Source organism: Miscanthus floridulus, chromosome 6, assembly GCF_019320115.1.
Source record: "Miscanthus floridulus cultivar M001 chromosome 6, ASM1932011v1, whole genome shotgun sequence".
NCBI classification, from domain to species: Eukaryota; Viridiplantae; Streptophyta; class Magnoliopsida; order Poales; family Poaceae; genus Miscanthus; species Miscanthus floridulus.
Genome location: NC_089585.1, coordinates 122,850,399 through 122,865,491, shown reverse-complemented (window position 1 = coordinate 122,865,491; position 15,093 = coordinate 122,850,399). Strand labels below are relative to the sequence as shown.

Here is a 15,093-nt window from a genome sequence, read left to right as displayed (position 1 = left end):
ACAAAAGGCTCAAGGCAAAGTTATAAAATGTAGAAGCCATTTTGTTTTAGTGATCAAGACACTTAGTGAGTGTGATCACATTTAGAATAGATAGTCATACTATTAAGAGGAGTGAAACTCGTATCGGAATGCGGTTATCAAAGTGCCACTAGATGCTTTAACTCATTGCATATGCATTTAGGATCTAGTGGAGTGCTAACACCCTTGAAAATGTTTGTGAAAATATGCTAACACATGCGCACAAGGTGTTTGCAGGGTTAAGATGGGTTTGGGGTCCCTCTCTCCCTCCCGCCGAGCAAGCTCGACGGGATTCGGCGCTTTCGGGAAAATGAAATGCCTATTTTCTATTGCGCCGGATGCAAAATTCTTGGTGGTTGGCACATTTGAACAAGGGTGAAGAAGTTAGAGCTGAAATGGAGTTGGTCGAAATGATGCTGGCGTCGGTCTACTGACCGGACGCTGGGTCACTCAGCGACCGGACGCTGAAAGGCTACGTCCGGTCGAGCTGTCAGACGGCACAGTGGCTAGGGTTGAGCACCGAACGCTGGTCTGCGTCCGGACAAGGTGGACCGGACGCGTCCGATCGAAAAAACATGCCTTGGGGAGCTTACTGGAAACGACCGGACGCTGGGGCTTCAGCGTCCGGTCAGTTTTACCGGAGCGTCTGGTCAGCTTTGTAGCCGTTGAAATCTAACAAACAGCGTTTGAAGCTGGTGACGCGTGGCGTCCATCGGGCGACCGGACGCTGAGGGCCAGCGTCCGGTCAGAGCGCGTTTTGCCCAGTGAAGGGGTATAACGACTCTATTTGATGGGGGCTCTATTTATAGCCCCATGGCCGGCTCAAGGGACAACTCTTGCACATTTTCATTGACATAGCAACCTTGTGAGCTTAGCCAAAGTCCTCCCACTCATCTCCATCATTGATTCATCATCTTTGTGAGATTGGGAGAGAATCCAAGTGAATTGCTTGAGTGATTGCATCTAGAGGCACTTGGTATTCGTGTTGCGCTGCGGATTTCGCTTGTTACTCTTGGTGGTTGCCACCACCTAGACAGTTGGAGCAGCGGTGAAGGATCGGCATGAGTTGGTGATTGTTCGTGGCCGCCTTCGGTGATTATGAGAGGAGTTGTACCTTCCCCGACGGAGTGTCGAAAGGTAACTCTAGTAAATTGCTCGTGTCATTGAGTTACCTCACTTGTGGGTCGGTTCTTGCGGTGTCCTATCGTGTGGACGAGGTTTGTGAAACACCTCTTAGCCGCCGAACCACTAAGTGTTGGTCGACACAACGGGGACTAGCGTGTTGGCAAACACGTGAACCTCGGGAGAAAAATCGATTGTCTCTTGTCATTTGCATTCTCCCGGTGATTGGCTTGATCTTCATCTTGTGATTGGTTCATCCCCTACATGGCGGTATAATCACCCTACTTGCTTGTTTACATTCTTGCAAACTAGTTGATACAAGCTCTTTAGTGTAATTAGAATTGAGAGCTTGCTTTGTTATTTACATTCATCTAGTTAAGCTCTTTAGACTAGCAAGTTTGTGTGCCTAAGTAATCATTGCAACTAGAATTATTGAATAGGTGGCTTGCAACCCTTGTAGAGCTAGAGCAAGTTTGCATTACGCTATTTGTCATACTAATCAAATTGCTTTAGTTAATTTGTAGATTTTTAAATAGGCTATTCACCCCCCTCTAGCCATATTAGGACCTTTCACCAAGTTTATTGGTATTGGGGATTTATCTCCTCATTCTTCTCCCCTACGACGGTGAGGGGGCAGGGTGGATTTGTTTTCTCTATGACGGCTCAGTTGAAGATGAGGGCGACGACAGCGTCAGCAACTTCCTCGGCATGACGACATGAGGACTTGTTTTTCCGGACGGTGACATCAAGGCGGAGATGATGTCGCCGTCGTGGAATAATTTTCTCCGGTCTCTTCTCTGTTTTGTTGTGGCTAGATCTGACCACAATAAAGGACTAGGGAGATTAAATTTCAGATCGGTTTTTTTTATTCTTCGGTGGCAGAAAAAAGAAGAAGGAAGACACAAGAAAGAAGAAGTTTCTCAACTCCGCCTGCAGAAATGTTGGTCGTCGTTCATTGTGCATCTGTTCTCAGGCCTTTTGTCGATTTTTTGCCTGTGTGGTCATCCATACAAATCGTCGTACAGGTTTAGATTTGAGATTTGAGCTATGCAAAGTGTGAGTACAATTTAGATGATCAGTTTCTGGATAGTGTATTTCAGAGTGCTTGTAATACGATGATATACTCAGCTATAATCTAATACAATTCTTCTTTCGTCTCAAAAAAATCTTTCTAATTAAACTTTAGATCATGGGATCAAATAGGCCTTATTATTCTTCGTACAAAACTTACAAGTAGATTGCTTTGTAAACATATTGCGTAAAATTCAAATATAGCGAGCTCTTTATAATTGGAATATTTTAAGGTCCTTAATAAGTGCTCGGTAAGCATACCTTTCCTCTGCCCCATATCTATCGACAAATGGAAATTTTAAGTTAGTTACTTGTATGCTGTAACATTGGGGTAAATACATGTAGGCTGTAGCAATGGCAAGATACCATCTCGCTGGCTCCTTATCACTAGCTTTTTGTGTTGGATCTTTAAGTTGTGTGCATTGCAAAACAATTGATGTTCTCTTGGAGTGTTCCAGGCGCAATCTATTAGGGCTTGTTCCATTAGTCTCCAATTCGAGAGGATTGGAGGGAGATTTTACCCCTATAAGTTAAATTCATCTTGAATTCCCTCTAGTAGTTCTCTTGAATTGGTGAAGCCCTTACGGTTAGGGACCTCTGATTCAAATGGTAGGACAATGCTTTCCACAGTAACTAGGATTAGTGGACTGGATCTGAATTCATTCTGTATAGATATCATAGCGGTCCGCTAACCATCATGGGCACCATATCGATGTGAATATGTGATAACAGCCTTAGAAGAAAAATCAGATACAAAAAACAACAAATTTAAACTGACATAAGTTCATCCATAGCGAGCCAAAAGGTATGCTAAACATCAAGCATATCCGTCGGGTAGAAGCAGAAGACAAAACGCTACTGGTCAGTTGCTGCTGCTACCTGCTTAGCACCTTTGGCAGAATGGCAGCCTCTGCCATCCTGAAGATTGCTCGAGGCGGGTTCCATGTAGATGGGCAAGGGTTCTTTATCATCGGCGCGAGCTCGTCCTTACCAGTTACCAGTCACCGCTTCCCCGCGTCGTAGCCTCGCAGGACACGGTGACGCCGGCACCATCTTGCAGTTGCAGCGGGCGGGGTGGCCAAGAACAGGCAGGCACGTCAAGCCCCACTCGTCGCTATCGCTGGCCACCGTATTCTCGTTTGGGCCACGGACTTAAACCAACTTCAATGTGCTTTCGGAGCCCAACAGGTCGAATACCAAAAGACCTTAAATGGATCATCATGTCATCACAGATCCCCGCTACGTTGTGTTATGGCGCGCAGTGCGCTAATCAACTTGCAGCGCAGGAAGGACAGGGGGGTTAGTCTCCGTTTAGTGCCGTATTGTCTCCCTAATCTTGGTGATAACTTAGAAAGGCTACAAAACAACAGCTGGGTGCAGCCTTGAGCCATACTTACATAAACGGGGTCAATGAGCGATCAAAAAGACTTATGGCCAGATGGGGTCTGTGTTCGTGTTCGCGCAGCCCCTACCAATATTGAAAAAAGTCTACATAACTTCCAACTATTTAGGATGGATTACTTCATCCCCAAATTATAAAACTGGATTTTCTACCCCTAAACTTTTCAAAGCCGGTTAAATAACCCCCCGAGCGGTTTTAGACTGGCTACGGTTATTTTGTCTTTTTTATTTATTTTTGCTGAATCTTTGAAAAATCATAGTAAATCACATAAAAATCATAAAATAAAAAAAATCTAAATTTGTTAGACTCCACATGAGTAGATCTACATAGTGAACATATAATATGATATTCTTTAGTACAAATTTTTTTGTTGTAGCTTTAGATCTATTTTTTTCTGTAATTAAATAGAATAATTCACAGCTGCAGCTTCTATGATCCAATTATGGTGAAATTTTTATGATGGGCTAATTATTGTATGTCATAACAGCTACCAAACGCACAACTTCAGGCCTTTAACCAACAAAATGGATCAGCTGCCTCTCATCTTGAGCCTGCGACCGCATCTCCTGCTTGTGAAAGAGTAACGCCGCCGTCTTCACAGCTTCAGCACCCTGGGCGACCTGCTGTCCCAAGTCTTCCTTCAGCAAACCTGCCCAATACGTAAGAAACGAGCAAATCATACAAACAATCTCAGTAGGAGATTTCACGCGTTTGTTATCAAAGCACACAGCATTCCTGATGCGCCAAATTGCCCAACAGACTGCAGCTAGACCAACCGCGTGCATCTGTGGCCCTTGAGGTAAAACATTGTCAATCCAAACCCAATATTGATCCAAGTTTACAAGGTCTACAGTTAGCCCCCAGAGAGAAGGCCAATAAACTCCAGATGTACTTAGCAGTAGGACAACCAAAGAATAAGTGATTTCCATTTTCTGGTTCGGGCAAAAAGCACAAGATGTATTGCCCGTCCATTTCCTTTTACATAAATTGTCTTTAGTCAAAATAACACCTTGGGAAACAAGCCACATAAAGATTTTAATCTTAAGGGGAATTTTAGCTTTCCAAATTTTCTTGAAGTCGGCGCCAAAATCATTCTTACACAAATGTTTGTAAGCTGATTTCACAGAGAAAATACCAGATTTTTCCCAATCCCATCTAGCCTCATCTTTACAATCATGAGTAGCACATCTAAAAACAATGTCCTGCAAACGCCTTAACTGGATTTGAAGGTCTTCATATAACCATCTTCTAAAAGTAAGGCGCCAATTTTTATTTTTCATGATCTCTGTTAGATGTATAGGATGTATATCTATTTTTCCTCTACTTGGAGGGCTTCTTTGCATATGTACACTGTATATTTGCCCCTTTGGGCTTCAATAGAATACCGGTTGGTCATTCTCTAACATGGTATCAAGACGCTAGGTTTTCGATTCCACTCACCTTCACTGCTGCGCTGCTCCGCCGCGGCCATCCGCGCCAGCCGCCCGTCCGCCGCCCGCGCCGTGCCCGTGCCCGCTGCGCCAGAACTGGGGCAGCCTCGATGCGCTCGTCGGCCGCACCGCCTTCGAGGAGCACGGGGGCCGGCCCGAGGCCAACCCCTTTGGCGCGAGCGCCGTGCGCCTCCAACCCCTTCTTCGGCCCCAGGCTCCCGGCTCCTCCGCGCGTGCCGCCTGCGAGGACGCCTGCGCCATCGCCCGCGCCGCCGAGATCTTCGCAGGCCACCGCGCCGCCTGGATGGAGGCCGAGCGCCACTTCCTGGCCCGCGCCCAAGCCGCCGGGGACGAAGCCTCCTGCGTGCCCCCCCCCCCCCCCCCCGCGCGGCCTTCCTGGCGCTGCGCCGTCCTCTGCTCCTTTTTAACCTCGCGTGAGTCGCGAGCCGGTCAGTCAGCTCCTTCTCCTTCCTTTTAATTCAAAAAAACAGAGAGAGGTCCTCCTCCTTCTCTTACGTCGGGACTTCCGACTGAGAACTCGGGACTTCCGACGCTCGCAGTCTGCAGGCCAAAAAAAAGCTCGTTGGTTTCTCCCATGGCGTCCCCCGGTCGTCCGGGTGCTGCTGCTGTCCCTAAGTGTCCTGTCATTTTCAATGGCACGAACTGGGGCGACTTTGTTTTTCACATGGAGGTCCACATGGATGGACAACTATTGTGGGGCTACCTTACGGGTGATCGGATCTGTCCTCCATGTCCTGTTCTCCCCACGCCGCCCACATATCCGCCAGATGCTGATGATGATGCCAAGAGTGCCTTACTTGATGCCTTTGAGGCTCAGATGGAGAGCTACCGGTCTAATCTTGGTCTCTATGAGACTTGGCTGCGCGAGAAAAAATCTGCCAAGGCTATCTTACTTGCGAGCATGGAGATCGATTTCGCACGGTCCCTCAGAGGTCTCCCCACCTCACACCTCATGTGGGATCACCTCCATCGCAGTTATGAGATTCGTAACGAGGCGGTGTACCTTGCTGTTGTTGAGGAGGCTCAGTCACTTCATTAGCTTGACTCTACAATCGAGGCCTTCCACCGTCAGATGACAGATGTCTGGCATCGCCTAGACAATTTGGGCGCTAAGTTCTGTGGTGGTGGCACCTGCCGGTGTTGTGACCGTCACCAGGACCAGAGAGACACCCTTCGCCTTCACGAGTTCCTCTCTCGACTTCGTCCTAAGTTCGAGACTGTTCGGGCACAGCTACTGACTCGTCGTCCACGCCCATCGCTATCCGAGGCAATGCCTGAGCTACGAGCTGAGGACACACGTCTTTGAGCTGGGGTTGTGAGTCGCACTCCAGCACAGCCCTCCGTCCTGGCAGCCACACCTCCATAGGCCTCCCTGCCTCCGTCTCAGCCCTCTCTTGTGGTGGCGGGGGTACCCTCTGGTGTTCAGTGTGGCTACTACAAGCTCTATGGTCATGAGGAGAAGGATTGTCGCAAGAAGCAGCGTGACCGACCAGGACGTCGTGGTAGGCGCTCCTCTCAGGGCCCCTCTCAGGGCACTCGTTCCATGTCTGCAGCAGAATAGGAGGTTCTTGCCCTGTTTCGTCGCCTTACTGCTGCAGTTCAAGCCTCTGCTTCTAGGACTACTGCTCAGGCTTCTAGTTCCGCTCCTTCTCCTTCGTCAGGTACATCATCCCCGTGGTTCCTTGACTCTGGTGCCTCTTTTCATATGACACCCCATTCAACACACTTGTCCTCTGTGTCTTCCCTCGATCCTCCTATATTTGTTCACACCACAAATGGCACTTCACTTCCTGTTGCTGGGAGAGGTGTTCTTTTGACATTTTCTTTTGATGTTCCTACTATTTTGCATGTTCCAAAACTCACCATGCAATTGTTGTCTGCGGGTCAAATCATTGATCATGGCTATCGCATAATCCTTGAGTCTGATTCTTGTTGTGTTTAGGACCTCCGTACGGGCCTTTTGGTGGGAACTGGGCCTAGGCGTCGGGACTCACAGCGCCTATGGGAGCTTGATTGGTTGTGTCTTCCTTCACCTGTCTTGGCTCCTTCATCATCCAGTTCTCCAGCCTCTACGTCTGTCACTTCGTCTTCTCCTACTTTTGCACAGTGGCATCGCCGTCTTGGCCACCTCTCTGGTTCTAGATTATCCACTCTTGTTGGTAGCGGTGTTTTAGGTCCTGTTTCTGGTGACACTGCTCTCCATTGTATGGGTTGTAAACTTAGCAAACAGTTGCAACTCCCTTATACATCTAGTGAGTCCAAGTCTCAGAGACCTTTTGATCTTGTTCACTCTGATGTATGGGGTCATGCACCTTTTGTTTCAAAAGGGGGTCAATCATATTATGTTCTATTCATTGATGACTATTCGCGATTTACATGGATTTATCTGATGTCTTCTCGTGGTCAATTCCTTTCTATTTACCAGCAATTTGCCACCATGATCCGCACTCAGTATAGCTCTTCCATTCGTGTTTTTCATGCGGACTCTGCTGGTGAGTATATCTCTACTGCTCATCGCTCCTATCTTGCTGAGCAGGGTACCCTTGCCCAGTTTTCATGTCCTTGTGCTCATGCTCAAAATGGTGTTGCTAAGCAAAAGCATCGTCACATTCTTGAGACTGCTCGTGCTCTCTTGATCTCTTCTGTGCTTGCTCCTCATTTCTGGGCTGAGGCGGTTTCTACGGCTATTTTTCTTATAAACCGCCAACCTTCTACTGTTTTCCAGGGCTGCACTCCCTATGAGCGGTTTTTCAGCAACCCTCCTTCCTATAGCCATCTTCGTTGCTTTGGGTGTGTCTGTTACGTCCTTCTTCCGCCTCGTGAGCGCACCAAAGTCACTGCTCAGTCTGTTGAGTGTGTTTTCATTGGGTACAGTACCGAACATAAGGGTTATCGCTGCTATGATCCTGTTGCTTGTCGGATGAGGATTTCTCGGGATGTCACCTTCGATGAGTCTCGGTCGTATTATCCTCGTCCCTCCTCTGGTCCTTCTAGTACTGCTGAGGACCTCTCGTTCCTTACTTTACCTGAATGGTATCTTCCGTTGCCGTCTCCATCCTCTTCGCCACCTTCTCCTACTTCCCCACCTCTCTCTCCTCATCCTTCTTCTTCACCTTCCCCACCTCCTCCACCTTCACCATCTCCTCCTACCTCTCCACCATCGGTCTCTCTGGCCCCATCCCCGGTGTGTCCTTCCCGTAAGGTCACTCACTTCTACACTCGTCGTCCACGACCGGCACCGCCACTTGACTCTTCCCCATCCATCCTTGGACCTCCTCCCGAGACTCCGCCCCGTTATGCTCTTCGTGACCATAGCACCCTTTGGCCTCCCGATCGCCTTGGTTTCACTGCTACTGTTTTGGCTGAGCCCACGACCTATCGGGAGGCTGCCGCTCATCATGAGTGGCAGCATGCTATGGCTGAGGAGATTGCTGCCCTAGAGTGTACTAGTACTTGGGATCTTGTCCCTTTGCCTTCTAATGTCACTCCCATCACCTGCAAGTGGGTGTACAAGGTCAAGACTCGCTCTGATGGCTCTCTTGAGCGCTACAAGGCTCGTTTTGTGGCGCGGGGTTTCCAACAGGAGTACAGTATTGATTTTGAGGAGACTTTTGCTCCTGTTGCTCACATGACTACTGTTCGAACTCTTCTTGCTGTTGCAACCGTTCGTCAGTGGTCGATCTCTCAGTTGGACATCAAGAACGCCTTCCTCAATGGTGAGCTCCGAGAGGAAGTCTATATGCAGCCACCCCCAGGATATTCTATGCCTGATGGTCTTGTTTGTCGGCTGCATCGTTCCCTCTATGGCCTTAAGCAAGCTCCTCGGGCTTGGTTTGAGTGTTTTTCCTCTATTGTCATCGATGCTGGCTTCAAGCCTAGTGACCACGATCCTGCTCTTTTTGTCCACACTTCTCCTCGTGGTCGCACCCTTCTTCTTCTCTATGTCAATGACATGATCGTAACGGGTGACGATTCTCAGCACATTACATTTGTGAAGCAGCATCTCAGTGAGAAATTTTTGATGTCTAATTTGGGTCCTCTTCGTTACTTCCTTGGTCTTGAGGTCACCTCCACCTCTGATGGTATTTTCCTCTCTCAGGAGAAGTACACTCAGGACCTCATTTCTCGTGCTGCTCTCACTGATCACCGCACTGTTGATACTCCTATGGAGCTTGGTGTTCACCTAAGACCCACTGACGGTGCACCACTTGCTGATCCCACTCGCTATTGTCAGCTTGTTGGGAGCCTTGTTTACCTTGGGATCACCTGTCCTGACATTACTCACCCTGTCCATATCTTGAGCATAGTTTTTACGACGGCGTGGCGAGGCGCGGTGACCCACCACCTTCACACCTTTACAGCGTCTATGGTGCGTGGCGTGGCGACGCCATACACACATCGGCGTGGCGAATACATACATTATAGTCTAGGATATTAGGAAATTATATTGACATATGGTAATGCAAATGTAGCTTAAAAGGTATAGTCTACAATATTAGCAAATCAAAATAGCAATGTAAATGTAGCACAAAAGACATAGAACTCTCTCATCTCTCAAACTTCCAAATCTCTCATCTCTCAAAAGTCGTCCAATGCAAACTCATTGAGATTGTTAGAAGCATCCACGTTCTCTCCACCATCTTCAGTAGCATCCATTGGTTGTTCACCAAAATCATCTATATCATCATCATCCAAAATGATCTCTTCTTCCTCTCCCTCTTCCTCATCTTCTTCAACCACTCTTGATATATGCCTTGCACGATGAGCGTAGGTCCTAGGAAGATTACGACCTTGAAGCTCACGTGATGCACCAATGGCTTCATCAACTTGTTCCCATGTGAGGTCCGAACCACGAGCACCTTCAGGTTGGGCCATTGGGTCTACCCATTCATTGTTCCAATCAAAATCTTCTATAACCAAAGGGTCATAGCTTTTACCCGCTTCCTCACGACGCTTTCGGAACCTACTAGTCATTTTCCGATTATAGGAAACATAAACCAAATCATTCAATCTTTTATGCTCCAGCCGGTTTCTCTTCTTAGTATGAATCTACAATTGATCATAAAGCAAGCAAAGTTAATAAAATATGCTTCAACTGGTTTCATTCAATTGAATTATGGAACTTGAGTACTTTACTTACAAATTCAAAAGTGCTCCAATTACGCTCACAACCGGATGATGAAGCACAAAGACTAACAATACGCTTTGCAAATCTTTGTAGGTCAATGGATCGGCCACCATACGTACGCCACCAATCAACTAAATTAACAATACACATTCATATATTAGGATTTAAGCCTTAAATAACATGCAATAATTAAATTTTTAAATCACTTACGAGGGTTCTTTGACTTCATGGTTTGGAGGGCCATACAATTCTTGAAGATATCTCCACGTTGATCTTCATAGAGCATGGATTGTTGATCAATTTTGTTTCGAATGCTCTCATCTTCCACCATTCATGCAAGCACATCATTGAAACAACCCCTTAGATGACCAACATATTCATCATTCTCCTTTTGGATGGTATAGAATTTTCCTGGGTTCAAAAAGAGGGCAGTGCCATAGAGTGGGGTATCCATTTGCCTATCCCAACGGCTCTCAATAATCTGTATGATCTTGTTGAGCAAGCTTCTCTTGTTTTCAGTAGAGAAGCTAGCCTTGATCTTCTCTTTTGCATGATTCATGAGAGCAGCAACCTCTGGCATGGCAGGCCTCTCATCACCATCAACCACCCTCAACACAATGATAAGTGGTAGAGAAGCTCTAAGGTAATCCTCAACGGAGTTCCAAAACTCCCTAGAAAGCACAATATCATACACTTTTTTCCCGGCCTATGTCTTTGCTAGTTTGCAACCAGTCCAATCCTCGGTGGTAAACAGAAATCTTAATGCATCTTTGTGCTTGTACAAACTCTGCAAGGTGAGGAATGTGGTAGCAAACCGAGTGGCTGTGGGTCTCACAAGATCCCTCCCATTTGTCTTCTCCCTCATTGCACTAAGAAGTCTTCCATGTCTATAGATGAAAGTAGTGACATGCCGGGCACATGAGATAGGCTTCTTAAATTCCTTCAACTTTCCTATGTCTTCCAACATAAGGTCTAAGCAATGTGAAGCACAAGGAGTCCAATAAAGTGTAGGAAACCTCTCCATGAGAAGCTTGCCCGCTGCTTTATAGTTAGCTCCATTATCAGTGACAACTTGCACAACTTTATCTACTCCAATGTCCATGATTTTCTTCTCTAACAAATCAGCTAACATCACCTGATCATGAACTTCACTTGATGCATCAATTGACTCCAAGAAGAAAGTCCCCTCCGGACTATTGACTAGAAAGTTGATCAAATGATGCCCCCTCCTATCCGTCCATCCATCTGACATCAATGTGCAGCCATATTATTTCCATGCTTCCTCATGTTTCTTCCTCAAATCATCTGTCTCCTTAACAACCTTTTGGAGCAATGGCTCCCTAAGCTCATGGTAGGTAGGAGGCTTATACCCAGAACCGTACTGTGCAGTGGCCTCTATAGCAATCTCAAACTGCCTAGAATTTACGACATTGAATGGTATGCCACACTCATAAAAGAACCTGGCCCACTCTAAGTTGACAGCTTCTCTTTCTTCCTTTGTCCTCATGCTAGCTTGAATACTGATTTGAGAAGGACCCTTCGAGTGTCTTTCTTCCACAACCTCTGTTGGAGTTCTCCGAAGCATTGAACCAACTGACTTGCTGGGCTCTTTTGGAGCACTGAACTTCAATGTGGATTGTTTCCTTTTGGCAGCTGTCCCTGAACTAGGATGCACAATGCTTCTAGCAACATCTTGGGACTCCTCTGTCAAAACAATCACATCATCTTCCCCTTGTTGCTCTCCTTCTTCATCATCAAGGACGAGTGGTCTCTTCTTCTTCATAGCATCTTGCATCTCTCGTGCAATAGTTGTTGTGGTTTTGACATATTTCTGAACATCTCCATAACCACCCACAAGATGCTCCTTGAGCCTTGTAATTCCTCCGGTTATTCTTCTATCACATAAGCAACACTGCACAACATCTCTATTGCCAATGGTTGGCCAAAATCCATATTTCCACCCAGGATCATTTGACTTTGCCGACTTCCACTTTGGATCAGTCTTTGGATCAATATTTGATGCCGCGTCCGAGGCCTCCGCGCTTCCAGTCCCTTGAGTAGCCATGTTCTGTACTTCTGTCCAAAAAAAAGAAGGGTGTTGAGGCGTTGAAGATTGAAGAACAGAGGCTATACCCTAGACCAGTGGTGGAACTAGGATTTTTGCGTAGGGTACGCTGAACCAAAATTTTCATATGCAAAACCGGTAAAATTCATTTAGCAATTCGGTAAAGTTTCATAAAAATTGCCCTACAATTCGGTACACAACTACTAAATGGCATAATAAGTCTTAAATTACAATACAGATATTTCTGATTTTATAAAGCTTCATAGTTCATGGATCCTACAACCAAGTTGCATAATACACATGTAATCGACCAATGCAATACATCCCTAATTCCCGGGCTCAATTCCATGGGGTTGCGTAAATAATCTTGTCCTATGCATGGGGCAATGCCAAAACCTGTGACCATGGCATGGGGCACATAAACCAGCAACAACAAAGTCAGCAAAATGTAAAACTAAAGGGAGGGGGTCATGGGATTGTTCCATTTCTACGGTGCACGCCCTGGTTCTCCGTTCAACCCTGCCGCTACGGCCAAATCTAGCGATGTAGGAGGGACACAAGTGAGACCGATTCGCGGAGATGGAGACAGTGGATCGTGAACGGAAATCCCTGTGTCGCTCAGAGAAGCATGCCAAGGATCTGCGTGACCTAATCGGCTTGGGTTAGTGAAACAAGCACGCACGGCAGATCAACCAACCAACCAACAAAAAAAAACAGCTAGCGAGGCCAGCAAATTCACGATGCGATTGCACACCCCCGCAGCGATCAGATCTGCGAGAGGCGGGGGTAGGGAGGACGCGGACGAGAGCACGAGGTGGGAGCAGAGTAACCAAAGGGGGCGGTGCGAGAGGAAGAGGGGGAGAGGAAGAGGAGAGAATGGAGGGAGAAGCTCTCACTAGAAGGCGCTGCCGCGCTGGCCGCTGAGGCGTCGGGGCCGTCCTGGAGGCGGGAGCCCGGGGCGGGGCCCTGCTAGCTGAGGCCGGCCACCAGGGACGAGGCGTGCCGGGGGAAAGGGCAGGGCGCCGCCGCCAGCGACCGGGGACGAGCGCTCATGGCTAGGGGAGTGCTGGAGCGGGTGCGGTCTGCGGGAGAGGAAGAGAGATTTTTTTTACGTAATACCTCTTGTTGGGCTGGGCCTAGGTATGCCTCGCCATACCCGTGCAGCCCACTGGCTCCGCCCATGCCTAGACTCGGCGTGTATGGCGCCCGCCACAGCGCACTACGGCGCCATAGGACGCCATATTGGCGCCACGGGGACGCCACGGTGCTATGGCGGACGCCATACACGCCGAAGCCGTGGCGTCGCCGTGGCGAGAGCCACAAAACCGCCACGGCGATATGGCGACGCCACAATAACTATGATCTTGAGTCAGTTTGTCTCGGCTCCTACCCAGATCCACTATGCTCATCTCCTTCGTGTTCTACGATATCTTCGTGGAACTATCTCTCGCCGCCTTTTCTTTTCTCGCTCTAGTTCTCTTCAGCTTCAGGCATACTCTGATGTGACCTGGGCGAGTGACCACACGGACCGCCACTCTCTCTCAGCTTATTGTGTTTTCCTAGGCTCCTCCTTGATTGCCTGGAAAACCAAGAAGCAGACTGCTGTTTCCCGCTTGAGTGCTGAGGCTGAGTTGCGTGCTATGGCAACTGTGACTACGGAGGTGACATGGCTACGATGGCTCCTTGAGGATCTTGGTGTGCCTGTCACTGCACCCACTCCTCTCTCTTCTGACAGCACTGGTGCGATCAGCATTGCTCGGGACCCCGTCAAGCATGAACTCACCAAACACATTGGCGTTGATGCTTTCTACATGAGATCGTGGTGCACAATCAGGTTGTGACCCTCCACCATGTGCCTTCAGAAGTTCAGCTAGCGGATTTCTTCACCAAGGCACAGACACGGGCACAACATAGTTTTTTGCTCTCCAAACTCAGTGTTGTAGATCCATCATGAGTTTGAGGGGGGGGGGGGGTAGATGTATAGGATGTATATCTATTTTCCCTCTACTTGGAGGGCTTCTTTGCATATGTATACTGTATATTTGCCCCTTTGGGCTTCAATAGAATACCGGTTGGTCATTCTCTAACAATCTCCACCGAACACTCCTGCTCCTTATTAATCTCATAAAGCCTAGGGAACTTTTCAGCCAGGGAAACTAACCCACACCACCTATCATGCCAGAAACTTGTAGATTTCCCATTACCCACAATCATAGATCTCCCCTTAAGATATATGTGTCTTACTTTGAGCAAGTCATTCCACACAGGGGAATTCTTGTTACTTTTCTTCAGAAACACAATGCCTCCTTTTTTCAGGTATTTTTTACTCACAATCTCCTGCCAAATACCTGTACCATTCTCAGCCTTCCACCACCACTTGCAAAGCAGGCTGATATTCATTGTCCTTAAATCCTTGATACCTAACCCTCCTTTATCTTTTGGCTTAGTAATATTAACCCATTTCACCAAATGATATTTCTTTCTCAAATTCCCCCCCTTGCCAGAAAAATCTTTTTCTGACAGTATCCATTTTGTCTAAAGTAGTCACAGGTAGCCAATACATGGACATAGCATAGACTGGGAGATTACTCAGACAGGAGTTAATCAACACCAGCCTACCCCCAAGAGTTAAAGCACTACCTTTCCAACCATCCAATCTTCTGAGGAATTTCTCAGTGATTGGGATCCAGTCAGCCACATGAAGCCTGGAGCCAGCCACAGGGACTCCAAGATATTTGATAGGCCACTTCCCAATAGCGCAGTTAAACATGTTAGAAAATTCAAGGTTTTTAGTATCATCCCGACTTATCATAATCGCTTCACTCTTTGAGAAATT

The 15,093-nt window shown here is 47.4% G+C and overlaps 1 long non-coding RNA gene and 1 pseudogene across 1 annotated transcript; one reads left to right on the top strand and one right to left on the bottom strand.

The window, feature by feature from the left end:
* The first annotated feature begins 5,638 nt into the window (after window positions 1-5,638).
* LOC136461154 (uncharacterized) lies at window positions 5,639-6,773 on the top strand (annotated as a pseudogene).
* Window positions 6,774-10,016: 3,243 nt separating this feature from the next.
* LOC136459412 (uncharacterized) lies at window positions 10,017-10,518 on the bottom strand. Its single transcript, XR_010760189.1, has 3 exons — window positions 10,403-10,518; window positions 10,205-10,323; window positions 10,017-10,113 (listed from the first exon to the last, which is right to left on the bottom strand). It is a non-coding gene; the product is annotated as an uncharacterized lncRNA (long non-coding RNA).
* Between the last annotated feature and the right edge of the window lie 4,575 nt (window positions 10,519-15,093).